The sequence below is a fragment of the Pseudophryne corroboree genome, unplaced genomic scaffold (assembly GCF_028390025.1).
Source record: "Pseudophryne corroboree isolate aPseCor3 unplaced genomic scaffold, aPseCor3.hap2 scaffold_555, whole genome shotgun sequence".
Lineage (NCBI taxonomy): Eukaryota > Metazoa > Chordata > Amphibia > Anura > Myobatrachidae > Pseudophryne > Pseudophryne corroboree.
In genome coordinates this window covers 387,583-402,374 of record NW_026970155.1, presented here as the reverse complement: position 1 = coordinate 402,374, position 14,792 = coordinate 387,583, and the positions used below count along the sequence as shown (strand labels likewise).

The 14,792-nt window shown below is 49.8% G+C and overlaps 23 non-coding genes and 1 pseudogene across 23 annotated transcripts; 10 read left to right on the top strand and 14 right to left on the bottom strand.

The window, feature by feature from the left end:
* Positions 1-885: 885 nt before the first annotated feature.
* LOC135032924 (U1 spliceosomal RNA) lies at positions 886-1,049 on the top strand. Its single transcript, XR_010228387.1, has one exon. It is a non-coding gene; the product is annotated as a U1 spliceosomal RNA (small nuclear RNA).
* Positions 1,050-1,201: 152 nt separating this feature from the next.
* On the top strand, positions 1,202-1,364 carry LOC135032856 (U1 spliceosomal RNA). Its single transcript, XR_010228332.1, has one exon. It is a non-coding gene; the product is annotated as a U1 spliceosomal RNA (small nuclear RNA).
* Positions 1,365-2,038: 674 nt separating this feature from the next.
* On the top strand, positions 2,039-2,202 carry LOC135032860 (U1 spliceosomal RNA). The gene has a single exon (XR_010228336.1). It is a non-coding gene; the product is annotated as a U1 spliceosomal RNA (small nuclear RNA).
* A 152-nt stretch (positions 2,203-2,354) lies between these two features.
* Positions 2,355-2,517, top strand: LOC135032845 (U1 spliceosomal RNA). The gene has a single exon (XR_010228322.1). It is a non-coding gene; the product is annotated as a U1 spliceosomal RNA (small nuclear RNA).
* Positions 2,518-3,191: 674 nt separating this feature from the next.
* Positions 3,192-3,355, top strand: LOC135032830 (U1 spliceosomal RNA). The gene has a single exon (XR_010228308.1). It is a non-coding gene; the product is annotated as a U1 spliceosomal RNA (small nuclear RNA).
* Positions 3,356-3,507: 152 nt separating this feature from the next.
* On the top strand, positions 3,508-3,659 carry LOC135032897 (U1 spliceosomal RNA; annotated as a pseudogene).
* Positions 3,660-4,344: 685 nt separating this feature from the next.
* Positions 4,345-4,508, top strand: LOC135032938 (U1 spliceosomal RNA). Its single transcript, XR_010228401.1, has one exon. It is a non-coding gene; the product is annotated as a U1 spliceosomal RNA (small nuclear RNA).
* A 152-nt stretch (positions 4,509-4,660) lies between these two features.
* On the top strand, positions 4,661-4,823 carry LOC135032877 (U1 spliceosomal RNA). The gene has a single exon (XR_010228350.1). It is a non-coding gene; the product is annotated as a U1 spliceosomal RNA (small nuclear RNA).
* Positions 4,824-5,497: 674 nt separating this feature from the next.
* Positions 5,498-5,661, top strand: LOC135032821 (U1 spliceosomal RNA). Its single transcript, XR_010228300.1, has one exon. It is a non-coding gene; the product is annotated as a U1 spliceosomal RNA (small nuclear RNA).
* Positions 5,662-5,813: 152 nt separating this feature from the next.
* Positions 5,814-5,976, top strand: LOC135032844 (U1 spliceosomal RNA). Its single transcript, XR_010228321.1, has one exon. It is a non-coding gene; the product is annotated as a U1 spliceosomal RNA (small nuclear RNA).
* Positions 5,977-6,801: 825 nt separating this feature from the next.
* LOC135032867 (U1 spliceosomal RNA) lies at positions 6,802-6,964 on the bottom strand. Its single transcript, XR_010228341.1, has one exon. It is a non-coding gene; the product is annotated as a U1 spliceosomal RNA (small nuclear RNA).
* A 152-nt stretch (positions 6,965-7,116) lies between these two features.
* On the bottom strand, positions 7,117-7,280 carry LOC135032819 (U1 spliceosomal RNA). The gene has a single exon (XR_010228298.1). It is a non-coding gene; the product is annotated as a U1 spliceosomal RNA (small nuclear RNA).
* Positions 7,281-7,954: 674 nt separating this feature from the next.
* Positions 7,955-8,117, bottom strand: LOC135032862 (U1 spliceosomal RNA). The gene has a single exon (XR_010228338.1). It is a non-coding gene; the product is annotated as a U1 spliceosomal RNA (small nuclear RNA).
* A 152-nt stretch (positions 8,118-8,269) lies between these two features.
* LOC135032822 (U1 spliceosomal RNA) lies at positions 8,270-8,433 on the bottom strand. Its single transcript, XR_010228301.1, has one exon. It is a non-coding gene; the product is annotated as a U1 spliceosomal RNA (small nuclear RNA).
* Positions 8,434-9,107: 674 nt separating this feature from the next.
* LOC135032846 (U1 spliceosomal RNA) lies at positions 9,108-9,270 on the bottom strand. The gene has a single exon (XR_010228323.1). It is a non-coding gene; the product is annotated as a U1 spliceosomal RNA (small nuclear RNA).
* A 152-nt stretch (positions 9,271-9,422) lies between these two features.
* LOC135032959 (U1 spliceosomal RNA) lies at positions 9,423-9,586 on the bottom strand. Its single transcript, XR_010228420.1, has one exon. It is a non-coding gene; the product is annotated as a U1 spliceosomal RNA (small nuclear RNA).
* Positions 9,587-10,260: 674 nt separating this feature from the next.
* LOC135032866 (U1 spliceosomal RNA) lies at positions 10,261-10,423 on the bottom strand. The gene has a single exon (XR_010228340.1). It is a non-coding gene; the product is annotated as a U1 spliceosomal RNA (small nuclear RNA).
* A 152-nt stretch (positions 10,424-10,575) lies between these two features.
* LOC135032958 (U1 spliceosomal RNA) lies at positions 10,576-10,739 on the bottom strand. Its single transcript, XR_010228419.1, has one exon. It is a non-coding gene; the product is annotated as a U1 spliceosomal RNA (small nuclear RNA).
* A 674-nt stretch (positions 10,740-11,413) lies between these two features.
* On the bottom strand, positions 11,414-11,576 carry LOC135032885 (U1 spliceosomal RNA). The gene has a single exon (XR_010228357.1). It is a non-coding gene; the product is annotated as a U1 spliceosomal RNA (small nuclear RNA).
* Positions 11,577-11,728: 152 nt separating this feature from the next.
* LOC135032943 (U1 spliceosomal RNA) lies at positions 11,729-11,892 on the bottom strand. Its single transcript, XR_010228405.1, has one exon. It is a non-coding gene; the product is annotated as a U1 spliceosomal RNA (small nuclear RNA).
* A 674-nt stretch (positions 11,893-12,566) lies between these two features.
* Positions 12,567-12,729, bottom strand: LOC135032852 (U1 spliceosomal RNA). The gene has a single exon (XR_010228329.1). It is a non-coding gene; the product is annotated as a U1 spliceosomal RNA (small nuclear RNA).
* A 152-nt stretch (positions 12,730-12,881) lies between these two features.
* Positions 12,882-13,046, bottom strand: LOC135032855 (U1 spliceosomal RNA). Its single transcript, XR_010228331.1, has one exon. It is a non-coding gene; the product is annotated as a U1 spliceosomal RNA (small nuclear RNA).
* Positions 13,047-13,717: 671 nt separating this feature from the next.
* Positions 13,718-13,880, bottom strand: LOC135032874 (U1 spliceosomal RNA). The gene has a single exon (XR_010228347.1). It is a non-coding gene; the product is annotated as a U1 spliceosomal RNA (small nuclear RNA).
* Positions 13,881-14,032: 152 nt separating this feature from the next.
* Positions 14,033-14,197, bottom strand: LOC135032906 (U1 spliceosomal RNA). The gene has a single exon (XR_010228372.1). It is a non-coding gene; the product is annotated as a U1 spliceosomal RNA (small nuclear RNA).
* Positions 14,198-14,792: the final 595 nt, after the last annotated feature.

The following is a 14,792-nucleotide window of genomic DNA, read 5'->3' as shown; positions in this document are numbered from 1 at the left end:
AAAAAGAAATATGCTGGCAAAAAAATCCAATTGACTGATTAAACAGCTCTTCATTTTCTGGCTTTATTTTTATGCTAACATGAAGGTGCTTCTCCCAGGGCAAGGCTCACCCATTGCACTCTGGGTGTGCTGCCCCTGTGATTTCCCCAAATGTGGGAAACTTGACTGCATAATTTGTGTTTCCCCTGGTCGGCTCTCGTATAATTCAGATCTCTTTGTCTCAGGTCTCTCTCCAGCCTAGTTTGCTGTCTGTTTCCACTTCTCTTTTCTTCAGCCGCTCCCTTCTATACCCTTGTGCACTATCCTGACTTCTCCTCCAGTCTGCTTACTTTGTGCCTTCCAATGCACAATGCAAACTACAGGAAGTGCTGCAGGGCCCACACCCTTTTACTTGCCTTACAGAGCAGCTCTGGAGCTGTTACAGTGCCCAGCTGCTGCAAGAAATCAGCTTGAATGCTTCAGGGGATGGGGCATGGCCAACATGAGCCCCACACCAAAGGAGGGTGGAGGTGTTTAATGCGAACTAGGGGTCATCAAAGCACCGCAAAAGGCCGCCATGCCCTGCACGCCCATTTTCTCTTTTCATATGCAGATGAGGGTTGAAGCCAACTTTGACCCACTGCTTGGATGACATCACCGTATGCAAATCCGTCTTCTGCAGAACTTCCCCCAGGAATGCTTGCACTAGTTGTTGCATTTGGTTTGTTGTTTGGGGGTGCTTCAGTATTAGGCAGCCTTCTGCCCTCCCATGTTCATCTGAAAATATGTGTTCTCCCTGCAGTTGTTGTCCCCAGATGAGAGTTCCCTTGTGCTGCCTCAGTTGAATCTCCTTTACTTGACAGAGATGTGCATGAGCAGCGGCCCTCCCCAGCCCTATTCCAAATCATACTTATTTTGCATAGGAGATACCATGGTCATGAAGATTGTTCTCCCAGGGTGAGGTTCATTCATTGCATTTTGGGTATGCTGACCCCTGTGATTTCCCCAAATGTGGGAAACTTGACTGCATTATTTGTGGTAGTGGGGGACTGTGTTTGTGCTTTCCTCTGGTCAGCTCTGGTAAAAGTCAGATTTCTTTGTCTCAGATTTTCCTCTAGCCTTGTTCTTCTTTCGAGAGTTCCCTTGTGCTGCCTCAGTTGGATCTCCTTCACTTTACAGGGGGGTACCCGAGCAGCGACCCTCCCCAGCTCTAGCCCAACTCCTACTTACCTGCCAGGTGAGATACTATGATCATGAAGGTGCTTCTCCCAGGGCAAGGCTCACCCATTGCACTCTGGGTGTGCTGCCCCTGCGATTTCCCCAAATGTGGGAAACTTGACTGCATAATTTGTGTTTCCCTTGGTCGGCTCTCGTATAATTCAGATCTCTTTGTCTCAGGTCTCTCTCCAGCCTAGTTTGCTGTCTGTTTCCACTTCTCTTTTCTTCAGCCGCTCCCTTCTATACCCTTGTGCACTATCCTGACTTCTCCTCCCGTCTGCTTACTTTGTGCCTTCCAATGCACAATGCAAACTACAGGTAGTGCTTCAGGGCCCACACCCTTTTACTTGCCTTACAGAGCAGCTCTGGAGCTGTTACAGTGCCCAGCTGCTGCAAGAAATCAGCTTGAATGCTTCAGGGGATGGGGCATGGCCAACATGAGCCCCACACCAAAGGAGGGTGGGGGTGTTTAATGCGAACTAGGGGTCATCCAAGCACTGCAAAAGGCCGCCATGCCCTGCATGCCCCTTTTCTCTTTTCATATGCAGATGAGGGTTCCAGTCAACTTTGGCCCACTGCTTGGATAACATCACCATATGCAAATCCGTCTGCTGCAGACCTTCCCCCAGGAGTGCTTGTACTAGTTGTTGCATATGGTTTGATATTTGATGGTGCTTCAGTATTAGGCAGCCTTCCGCCCTCCCATGTTCATCTGAAAAGATGTGGTCTCCCTGCAGTTGTTGTCCCCAGATGAGAGTTCCCTTGTGCTGCCTCAGTTGAATCTCCTTTGCTTGACAGAGATGTGCCTGAGCAGCGGCCCTCACCAGCCCTATCCCAAATCATACTTATTTTGCATAGGAGATACCATGGTCATGAAGATTGTTCTCCCAGGGTGAGGTTCATTCATTGCATTCTGGGTATGCTGACCCCTGTGATTTTCCCAAATGTGGGAAACTCGACTGCATTATTTGTGGTAGTGGGGGACTGTGTTTGTGCTTTCCTCTGGTCAGCTCTGGTAAAAGTCAGATTTCTTTGTCTCAGATCTTCCTCTAGCCTTGTTCTTCTTTCGAGAGTTCCCTGGTGCTGCCTCAGTTGGATCTCCTTCACTTCACAGGGGGGAACCCGAGCAGCGACCCTCCCCAGCTCTAGCCCAACTCCTACTTACCTGCCAGGTGAGATACTATGATCATGAAGGTGCTTCTCCCAGGGCAAGGCTCACCCATTGCACTCTGGGTGTGCTGCCCCTGCGATTTCCCCAAATGTGGGAAACTTGACTGCATAATTTGTGTTTCCCCTGGTCGGCTCTCGTATAATTCAGATCTCTTTGTCTCAGGTCTCTCTCCAGCCTAGTTTGCTGTCTGTTTCCACTTCTCTTTTCTTCAGCCGCTCCCTTCTATACCCTTGTGCACTATCCTGACTTCTCCTCCCGTCTGCTTACTTTGTGCCTTCCAATGCACAATGCGAACTACAGGTAGTGCTGCAGGGCCCACACCCTTTTACTTGCCTTACAGAGCAGCTCTGGAGCTGTTACAGTGCCCAGCTGCTGCAAGAAATCTGCTTGAATGCTTCAGGGGCTGGGGCATAGCCAACATGAGCCCCACACCAAAGGAGGGTGGAGGTGTTTAATGCAAACTAGGGGTCAGCCAAGCGCCGCAAAAGGCCACCATGCCCTGCACGCCCCTTTTCTCTTTTCATATGCAGACGAGGGTTGAAGCCAACTTTGACCCACTGCTTGGATGACATCACCATATGCAAATCCATCTGCGGCAGGCCTTCCCCCAGGAATGCTTGCACTAGTTGTTGCATTTGGTTTGTTGTTTGGGGGTGCTTCAGTATTAGGCAGCCTTCTGCCCTCCCATGTTCATCTGAAAATATATGTTCTCCCTGCAGTTGTTGTCCCAAGATGAGAGTTCCCTTGTGCTGCCTCAGTTGAATCTCCTTTACTTGACAGAGATGTGCATGAGCAGCGGCCCTCCCCAGCCCTATTCCAAATCATACTTATTTTGCATAGGAGATACCATGGTCATGAAGATTTTTCTCCCAGGGTGAGGTTCATTCATTGCATTTTGGGTATGCTGACCCCTGTGATTTCCCCAAATGTTGGAAACTTGACTGCATTATTTGTGGTAGTGGGATACTGTGTTTGTGCTTTCCTCTGGTCAGCTCTGGTAAAAGTCAGATTTCTTTGTCTCAGATTTTCCTTTAGCCTTGTTCTTCTTTCGAGAGTTCCCTTGTGCTGCCTCAGTTGGATCTCCTTCACTTTACAGGGGGGTACCCGAGCAGCGACCCTCCCCAGCTCTAGCCCAACTCCTACTTACCTGCCAGGTGAGATACTATGATCATGAAGGTGCTTCTCCCAGGGCAAGGCTCACCCATTGTACTCTGGGTGTGATGCTCCTGCGATTTCCCCAAATGTGGGAATCTTGACTGCATAATTTGTGTTTCCCCTGGTCGGCTCACGTATAATTCAGATCTCTTTGTCTCAGGTCTCTCTCCAGCCTAGTTTGCTGTCTGTTTCCACTTCTCTTTTCTTCAGCCGCTCCCTTCTATACCCTTGTGCACTATCCTGACTTCTCCTCCCATCTGCTTACTTTGTGCCTTCCAATGCACAATGCAAACTACAGGTAGTGCTGCAGGGCCCACACCCTTTTACTTGCCTTACAGAGCAGCTCTGGAGCTGTTACAGTGCCCAGCTGCTGCAAGAAATCAGCTTGAATGCTTCAGGGGCTGGGGCATAGCCAACATGAGCCCCACACCGAAGGAGGGTGGAGGTGTTTAATGCGAACTAGGGGTCATCCAAGCACCGCAAAAGGCCGCCATGCCCTGCACGCCCCTTTTCTCTTTTCATATGCAGATGAGGGTTGAAGCCAACTTTGACCCACTGCTTGGATGACATCACCGTATGCAAATCCATCTTCTGCAGAACTTCCCCCAGGAATGCTTGCACTAGTTGTTGCATTTGGTTTGTTGTTTGGGGGTGCTTCAGTATTAGGCAGCCTTCTGCCCTCCCATGTTCATCTGAAAATATGTGTTCTCCCTGCAGTTGTTGTCCCCAGATGAGAGTTCCCTTGTGCTGCCTCAGTTGAATCTCCTTTACTTGACAGAGATGTGCATGAGCAGCGGCCCTTCCCAGCCCTATTCCAAATCATACTTATTTTGCATAGGAGATACCATGGTCATGAAGATTGTTCTCCCAGGGTGAGGTTCATTCATTGCATTTTGGGTATGCTGACCTCTGTGATTTCCCCAAATGTGGGAAACTTGACTGCATTATTTGTGGTAGTGGGGGACTGTGTTTGTGCTTTCCTCTGGTCAGCTCTGGTAAAAGTCAGATTTCTTTGTCTCAGATTTTCCTCTAGCCTTGTTCTTCTTTCGAGAGTTCCCTTGTGCTGCCTCAGTTGGATCTCCTTCACTTTACAGGGGGGTACCCGAGCAGCGACCCTCCCCAGCTCTAGCCCAACTCCTACTTACCTGCCAGGTGAGATACTATGATCATGAAGGTGCTTCTCCCAGGGCAAGGCTCACCCATTGCACTCTGAGTGTGCTGCCCCTGCGATTTCCCCAAATGTGGGAAACTTGACTGCATAATTTGTGTTTCCCCTGGTCGGCTCTCGTATAATTCAGATCTCTTTGTCTCAGGTCTCTCTCCAGCCTAGTTTGCTGTCTGTTTCCACTTCTCTTTTCTTGAGCCGCTCCCTTCTATGCCCTTGCGCACTATCCTGACTTCTCCTCCTGTCTGCTTACTTTGTGCCTTCCAACGCACAATGCGAACTACAGGTAGTGCTGCAGGGCCCACACCCTTTTACTTGCCTTACAGAGCAGCTCTGGAGCTGTTACAGTGCCCAGCTGCTGCAAAAATTCAGCTTGAATGCTTCAGGGGCTGGGGCATAGCCAACATGAGCCCCACACCAAAGGAGGGTGGAGGTGTTTAATGCAAACTAGGGGTCAGCCAAGCGCCGCAAAAGGCCACCATGCCCTGCACGCCCCTTTTCTCTTTTCATATGCAGACGAGGGTTGAAGCCAACTTTGACCAACTGCTTGGATGACATCACCATATGCAAATCCATCTGCGGCAGGCCTTCCCCCAGGAATGCTTGCACTAGTTGTTGCATTTGGTTTGTTGTTTGGGGGTGCTTCAGTATTAGGCAGCCTTCTGCCCTCCCATGTTCATCTGAAAATATATGTTCTCCCTGCAGTTGTTGTCCCAAGATGAGAGTTCCCTTGTGCTGCCTCAGTTGAATCTCCTTTACTTGACAGAGATGTGCATGAGCAGCGGCCCTCCCCAGCCCTCTTCCAAATCATACTTATTTTGCATAGGAGATACCATGGTCATGAAGATTTTTCTCCCAGGGTGAGGTTCATTCATTGCATTTTGGGTATGCTGACCCCTGTGATTTCCCCAAATGTGGGAAACTCGACTGCATTATTTGTGGTAGTGGGAGGCTGTGTTTGTGATTTCTTCTGGTCAGCTCTGGTAAAAGTCAGATTTCTTTGTTTCAGATTTTCCTTTAGCCTTGTTCTTCTTTCGAGAGTTCCCTTGTGCTGCCTCAGTTGGATCTCCTTCACTTAACAGGGGGGTGCCCGAGCAGCGACCCTCCCTAGCTCTAGCCCAACTCCTACTTACCTGCCAGGTGAGATACTATGATCATGAAGGTGCTTCTCCCAGGGCAAGGCTCACCCATTGCACTCTGGGTGTGCTGCCCCTGCGATTTCCCCAAATGTGGGAAACTTGACTGCATAATTTGTGTTTCCCCTGGTCGGCTCTCGTATAATTCAGATCTCTTTGTCTCAGATCTCTCTCCAGCCTAGTTTGCTGTCTGTTTCCACTTCTCTTTTCTTCAGCCGCTCCCTTCTATACCCTTGTGCACTATCCTGACTTCTCCTCCCGTCTGCTTACTTTGTGCCTTCCAATGCACAATGCAAACTACAGGTAGTGCTGCAGGGCCCACACCCTTTTACTTGCCTTACAGAGCGTCTCTGGAGCTGTTACAGTGCCCAGCTGCTGCAAGAAATCTGCTTGAATGCTTCAGGGGATGGGACATGGCCAACATGAGCCCCACACCAAAGGAGGGTGGAGCAGAAGGCTGCCTAATACTGAAGCACCCCCAAACAACAAACCAAATGCAACAACTAGTGCAAGCATTCCTGGGGGAAGGCCTGCCGCAGATGGATTTGCATATGGTGATGTCATCCAAGCAGTGGGTCAAAGGTGGCTTCAACCCTCGTCTGCATATAAAAACAGAAAAGGGGCGTGCAGGGCATGGTGGCCTTTTGCGGCGCTTGACTGACCCCTAGTTTGCATTAAACACCTCCACCCTCCTTCGGTGTGGGGCTCATGTTGGCTATGCCCCAGCCCCTGAAGCATTCAAGCTGATTTCTTGCAGCAGCTGGCCACTGTAACAGCTCCAGAGCTGCTCTGTAAGGCAAGTAAAAGGGTGTGGGCCCTGCAGCACTACCTGTAGTTTGCATTGTGCATTGGAAGGCACAAAGTAAGCAGACGGGAGAAGTCAGGATAGTGCACAAGGGTATAGAAGGGAGCGGCTGAAGAAAAGAGAAGTGGAAACAGACAGCAAACTAGGCTGGAGAGAGACCTGAGACAAAGAGATCTGAATTATACGAGAGCCGACCAGGGGAAACACAAATTATGCAGTCAAGTTTCCCACATTTGGGGAAATCGCAGGAGCAGCACACCCAGAGTACAATGGGTGAGCCTTGCCCTGGGAGAAGCACCTTCATGATCATAGTATCTCACCTGGCAGGTAAGTAGGAGTTGGGCTAGAGCTGGGGAGGGTCGCTGCTCGGGTACCCCCCTGTAAAGTGAAGGAGATCCAACTGAGGCAGCACAAGGGAACTCTCGAAAGAAGAACAAGGCTAAAGGAAAATCTGAGACAAAGAAATCTGACTTTTACCAGAGCTGACCAGAAGAAATCACAAACACAGCCTCCCACTACCACAAATAATGCAGTCAAGTTTCCCACATTTGGGGAAATCACAGGGGTCAGCATACCCAAAATGCAATGAATAAACCTCACCCTGGGAGAAAAATCTTCATGACCATGGTATCTCCTATGCAAAATAAGTATGATTTGGAATAGGGCTGGGGAGGGCCGCTGCTCATGCACATCTCTGTCAAGTAAAGGAGATTTAACTGAGGCAACACAAGGGAACTCTCATCTGGGGACAACAACTGCAGGGAGAACATATATTTTCAGATGAACATGGGAGGGCAGAAGGCTGCCTAATACTGAAGCACCCCCAAACAACAAACCAAATGCAACAACTAGTGCAAGCATTCCTGGGGGAAGGCCTGCCGCAGATGGATTTGCATATGGTGATGTCATCCAAGCAGTGGGTCAAAGTTGGCTTCAACCCTCGTCTGCATATGAAAAGAGAAAAGGGGCGTGCAGGGCATGGCGGCCTTTTGCGGTGCTTGGATGACCCCTAGTTCGCATTAAACACCTCCACCCTCTTTTGGTGTGGGGCTCATGTTGGCCATGCCCCATCCCCTGAAGCATTCAAGCAGATTTCTTGCAGCAGCTGGGCACTGTAACAGCTCCAGAGCTGCTCTGTAAGGCAAGTAAAAGGGTGTGGGCCCTGCAGCACTACCTGTAGTTTGCATTGTGCATTGGAAGGCACAAAGTAAGCAGACGGGAGGAGAAGTCAGGATAGTGCACAAGGTTATAGAAGGGAGCGGCTGAAGAAAAGAGAAGTGGAAACAGACAGCAAACTAGGCTGGAGAGAGACCTGAGACAAAGAGATCTGAATTATACGAGAGCCGACCAGGGGAAACACAAATTATGCAGTCAAGTTTCCCACATTTGGGGAAATCGCAGGGGCAGCACACCCAGAGTGCAATGGGTGAGCCTTGCCCTGGGAGAAGCACCATCATGATCATAGTATCTCACCTGGCAGGTAAGTAGGAGTTGGGCTAGAGCTGGGGAGGGTCTCTGCTCGGGCACCCCCCTGTCAAGTGAAGGAGATCCAACTGAGGCAGCACAAGGGAACTCTCAAAAGAAGAACAGGGCTAGAGGAAGATCTGAAACAAAGAAATCTGACTTTTACCAGAGCTGACCAGAGGAAAACACAAACACAGTCCCCCACTACCACAAATAAAGCAGTCGAGTTTCCCACATTTGGGGAAATCACAGGGGTCAGCATACCCAGAATGCAATGAATGAACCTCACCCTGGGAGAATAATCTTCATGACCATGGTATGTCCTATGCAAAATAAGTATGATTTGGGATAGAGCTGGGGTGGGCCGCTGCTCAGGCACATCTCTGTCAAGTTAAGGAGATTCAACTGAGGCAGCACAAGGGAACTCTCATCTGGGGACAACAACTGCAGGGAGACCACATCTTTTCAGATGAACATGGGAGGGCAGAAGGCTGCCTAATACTGAAGCACCCCCAAACAACAAACCAAATGCAACAACTAGTGCAAGCATTCCTGGGGGAAGTTCTGCAGAAGACGGATTTGCATACGGTGATGTCATCCAAGCAGTGGGTCAAAGTTGGCTTCAACCCTCATCTGCATATGAAAAGAGAAAAGGGGCGTGCAGGGCATGGCGGCTTTTTGCGGTGCTTGGATGACCCCTAGTTCGCATTAAACACCTCCACCTTCCTTTGGTGTGGGGCTCATGTTGGCCATGCCCCATCCCCTGAAGCATTCAAGCTGATTTCTTGCAGCAGCTGGGCACTGTAACAGCTCCAGAGCTGCTCTGTAAGGCAAGTAAAAGGGTGTGGGCCCTGCAGCACTACCTGTAGTTTGCATTGTGCATTGGAAGGCACAAAGTAAGCAGACGGGAGGAGAAGTCAGGATAGTGCACAAGGGTATAGAAGGGAGCGGCTGAAGAAAAGAGAAGTGGAAACAGACAGCAAACTAGGCTGGAGAGAGACCTGAGACAAAGAGATCTGAATTATACGAGAGCCGACCAGAGGAAACACAAATTATGCAGTCAAGTTTCCCACATTTGGGGAAATCGCAGGAGCAGCACACCCAGAGTACAATGGGTGAGCCTTGCCCTGGGAGAAGCACCTTCATGATCATAGTATCTCACCTGGCAGGTAAGTAGGAGTTGGGCTAGAGCTGGGGAGGGTCGCTGCTCGGGTACCCCCCTGTAAAGTGAAGGAGATCCAACTGAGGCAGCACAAGGGAACTCTCGAAAGAAGAACAAGGCTAAAGGAAAATCTGAGACAAAGAAATCTGACTTTTACCAGAGCTGACCAGAGGAAAGCACAAACACAGTCTCCCACTACCACAAATAATGCAGTCAAGTTTCCCACATTTGGGGAAATCACAGGGGTCAGCATACCCAAAATGCAATGAATGAACCTCACCCTGGGAGAAAAATCTTCATGACCATGGTATCTCCTATGCAAAATAAGTATGATTTGGAATAGGGCTGGGGAGGGCCGCTGCTCATGCACATCTCTGTCAAGTAAAGGAGATTCAACTGAGGCAGCACAAGGGAACTCTCATCTTGGGACAACAACTGCAGGGAGAACACATATTTTCAGATGAACATGGGAGGGCAGAAGGCTGCCTAATACTGAAGCACCTCCAAACAACAAACCAAATGCAACAACTAGTGCAAGCATTCCTGGGGGAAGGCCTGCCGCAGATGGATTTGCATATGGTGATGTCATCCAAGCAGTGGGTCAAAGTTGGCTTCAACCCTCGTCTGCATATGAAAACAGAAAAGGGGCGTGCAGGGCATGGTGGCCTTTTGCGGCGCTTGTCTGACCCCTAGTTTGCATTAAACACCTCCACCCTCCTTCGGTGTGGGGCTCATGTTGGCTATGCCCCAGCCCCTGAAGCATTCAAGCTGATTTCTTGCAGCAGCTGGGCACTGTAACAGCTCCAGAGCTGCTCTGTAAGGCAAGTAAAAGGGTGTGGGCCCTGCAGCACTACCTGTAGTTTGCATTGTGCATTGGAAGGCACAAAGTAAGCAGACGGGAGGAGAAGTCAGGATAGTGCACAAGGGTATAGAAGGGAGCGGCTGAAGAAAAGAGAAGTGGAAACAGACAGCAAACTAGGCTGGAGAGAGACCTGAGACAAAGAGATCTGAATTATACGAGAGCCGACCAGGGGAAACACAAATTATGCAGTCAAGTTTCCCACATTTGGGGAAATCGCAGGAGCAGCACACCCAGAGTACAATGGGTGAGCCTTGCCCTGGGAGAAGCACCTTCATGATCATAGTATCTCACCTGGCAGGTAAGTAGGAGTTGGGCTAGAGCTGGGGAGGGTCGCTGCTCGGGTACCCCCCTGTAAAGTGAAGGAGATCCAACTGAGGCAGCACAAGGGAACTCTCGAAAGAAGAACAAGGCTAAAGGAAAATCTGAGACAAAGAAATCTGACTTTTACCAGAGCTGACCAGAGGAAAGCACAAACACAGTCTCCCACTACCACAAATAATGCAGTCAAGTTTCCCACATTTGGGGAAATCACAGGGGTCAGCATACCCAAAATGCAATGAATGAACCTCACCCTGGGAGAAAAATCTTCATGACCATGGTATCTCCTATGCAAAATAAGTATGATTTGGAATAGGGCTGGGGAGGGCCGCTGCTCATGCACATCTCTGTCAAGTAAAGGAGATTCAACTGAGGCAGCACAAGGGAACTCTCATCTTGGGACAACAACTGCAGGGAGAACACATATTTTCAGATGAACATGGGAGGGCAAAAGGCTGCCTAATACTGAAGCACCCCCAAACAACAAACCAAATGCAACAACTAGTGCAAGCATTCCTGGGGGAAGTTCTGCAGAAGACGGATTTGCATACGGTGATGTCATCCAAGCAGTGGGTCAAAGTTGGCTTCAACCCTCATCTGCATATGAAAAGAGAAAAGGGGCGTGCAGGGCATGGCGGCCTTTTGCGGTGCTTGGATGACCCCTAGTTCGCATTAAACACCTCCACCCTCCTTTGGTGTGGGGCTCATGTTGGCCATGCCCCATCCCCTGAAGCATTCAAGCTGATTTCTTGCAGCAGCTGGGCACTGTAACAGCTCCAGAGCTGCTCTGTAAGGCAAGTAAAAGGGTGTGGGCCCTGCAGCACTACATGTAGTGTGCATTGTGCATTGGAAGGCACAAAGTAAGCAGACGGGAGGAGAAGTCAGGATAGTGCACAAGGGTATAGAAGGGAGCGGCTGAAGAAAAGAGAAGTGGAAACAGACAGCAAACTAGGCTGGAGAGAGACCTGAGACAAAGAGATCTGAATTATACGAGAGCCGACCAGGGGAAACACAAATTATGCAGTCAAGTTTCCCACATTTGGGGAAATCGCAGGGGCAGCACACTCAGAGTGCAATGGGTGAGCCTTGTCCTGGGAGAAGTACCTTCATGATCATAGTATCTCACCTGGCAGGTAAGTAGGAGTTGGGCTAGAGCTGGGGAAAGTCGCTGTTCGGGCACCCCCCTGTCAAGTGAAAGAGATCCAACTGAGGCAGCACAAGGGAACTCTCGAAAGAAGAACAAGGCTAGAGGAAGATCTGAGACAAAGAAATCTGACTTTTTCCAGAGCTGACCAGAGGAAAGCACAAACACAGTCCCCCACTACCACAAATAATGCAGTCGAGTTTCCCACATTTGGGGAAATCACAGGGGTCAGCATACCCAAAATGCAATGAATGAACCTCACCCTGGGAGAACAATCTTCATGACCATGGTATCTCCTATGCAAAATAAGTATGATTTGGGATAGGGCTGGGGAGGGCCGCTGCTCATGCACATCTCTGTCAAGTAAAGGAGATTCAACTGAGGCAGCACAAGGAAACTCTCATCTGGGGACAACAACTGCAGGGAGAACACATATTTTCAGATGAACATGGGAGGGCAGAAGGCTGCCTAATACTGAAGCACCCCCAAACAACAAACCAAATGCAACAACTAGTACAAGCATTCCTGGGGGAAGTTCTGCAGAAGACGGAATTGCATACGGTGATGTCATCCAAGCAGTGGGCCAAAGTTGGCTGGAACCCTCATCTGCATATGAAAAGAGAAAAGGGGTATGCAGGGCATGGCGGCCTTTTGCGGCGCTTGGATGACCCTTAGTTCGCATTAAACACCTCCACCCTCCTTCGGTGTGGGGCTCATGTTGGCCATGCCCCATCCCCTGAAGCATTCAAGCTGATTTCTTGCAGCAGCTTGGCACTGTAACAGCTCCAGAGCTGTTCAGTAAGGCAAGTAAAAGGGTGTGGGCCCTGCAGCACTACCTGTAGTTTGCATTGCGCATTGGAAGGCACAAAGTAAGCAGACAGGAGGAGAAGTCAGGATAGTGCACAAGGGTATAAAAGGGAGCGGCTCAAGAAAAGAGAAGTTGAAACAGACAGCAAACTAGGCTGGAGAGAGACCTGAGACAAAGAGATCTGAATTATACGAGACCTGACCAGGGGAAACACAAATTATGCAGTCAAGTTTCCCACATTTGGGGAAATCGCAGGGGCAGCACACCCAGAGTGCAATGGGTGAGCCTTGCCCTGGGAGAAGCACCTTCATGATCATAGTATCTCACCTGGCAGGTAAGTAGGAGTTGGGCTAGAGCTGGGGAGGGTCGCTGCTCGGGCACCCCCCTGTCAAGTGAAGGAGATCCAACTGAGGCAGCACAAGGAAACTCTCGAAAGAAGAACAAGGCTAGAGGAAGATCTGAAACAAAGAAATTTGACTTTTACCAGAGCTGACCAGAGGAAAACACAAACACAGTCCCCCACTACCAACAAATAAAGCAGTCGCGTTTCCCACATTTGGGGAAATCACAGGGGTCAGCATACCCAGAATGCAATGAATGAACCTCACCCTGGGAGAGTAATCTTCATGACCATGGTATCTCCTATGCAAAATAAGTATGATTTGGGATAGGGCTGGGGAGGGCCGCTGCTCATGCACATCTCTGTCAAGTAAAGGAGATTCAACTGAGGCAGCACAAGGGAACTCTCATCTGGGGACAACAACTGCAGGGAGAACACATATTTTCAGATGAACATGGGAGGGCAGAAGGCTGCCTAATACTGAAGCACCCCCAAACAACAAACCAAATGCAACAACTAGTGCAAGCATTCCTGGGGGAAGTTCTGCAGAAGACGGATTTGCATACGGTGATGTCATCCAAGCAGTGGGTCAAAGTTGGCTTCAACCCTCATCTGCATATGAAAAGAGAAAAGGGGCGTGCAGGGCATGGCGGCCTTTTGCGGTGCTTGGATGACCCCTAGTTCGCATTAAACACCCCCACCCTCCTTTGGTGTGGGGCTCATGTTTGCCATGCCCCATCCCCTGAAGCATTCAAGCTGATTTATTGCAGCAGCTGGGCACTGTAACAGCTCCAGAGCTGCTCTGAACGGCAAGTAAAAGGGTGTGGGCCCTGCAGCACTACCTGTAGTTTGCATTGTGCATTGGAAGGCACAAAGTAAGCAGACGGGAGAAGTCAGGATAGTGCGCAAGGGCATAGAAGGGAGCGGCTCAAGAAAAGAGAAGTTGAAACAGACAGCAAACTAGGCTGGAGAGAGACCTGAGACAAAGAGATCTGAATTATACGAGAGCCGACCAGGGGAAACACAAATTATGCAGTCAAGTTTCCCACATTTGGGGAAATCGCAGGAGCAGCACACCCAGAGTGCAATGGGTGAGCCTTGCCCTGGGAGAAGCACCTTCCTGATTATAGTATCTCACCTGGCAGGTAAGTAGGAGTTGGGCTAGAGCTTGGGAGGGTCGCTGCTCGGGCACCCCCCTGTCAAGTGAAGGAGATCCAACTGAGGCAGCACAAGGAAACTCTCGAAAGAAGAACAAGGCTAGAGGAAGATCTGAGACAAAGAAATCTGACTTTTACCAGAGCTGACCAGAGGAAAGCACAAACACAGTCCCCCACTACCACAAATAATGCAGTCGAGTTTCCCCAAATTTGGGAAAATCACAGGGGTCAGCATACCCAGAATGCAATGAATGAACCTCACCCTGGGAGAACAATCTTCATGACCATGGTATCTCCTATGCAAAATAAGTATGATTTAGGATAGGGCTGAGGAGGGCCGCTGCTCAGGCACATCTCTGTCAAGTAAAGGAGATTCAACTGAGGCAGCACAAGGGAACTCTCATCTGGGGACAACAACTGCAGGGAGAACACATATTTTCAGATGAACATGGGAGGGCAGAAGGCTGCCTAATACTGAAGCACCCCCAAACAACAAACCAAATGCAACAACTAGTGCAAGCATTCCTGGGGGAAGGCCTGCAGCAGATGGATTTGCATACGGTGATGTCATCCAAGCAGTGGGTCAAAGTTGGCTTTAACCCTCGTCTGCATATGAAAAGAGAAAAGGGGCGTGCAGGGCATGGCGGCCTTTTGCGGCGCTTGGATGACCCCTAGTTCGCATTAAACACCTCCACCCTCCTTCGGTGTGGGGCTCATGTTGGCTATGCCCCAGCCCCTGAAGCATTCAAGCTGATTTCTTGCAGCAGCTGGGCACTGTAACAGCTCCAGAGCTGCTCTGTACGGCAAGTAAAAGGGTGTGGGCCCTGCAGCACTACCTGTAGTTTGCATTGTGCATTGGAAGGCACAAAGTAAGCAGACAGGAGGAGAAGTCAGGATAGTGCACAAGG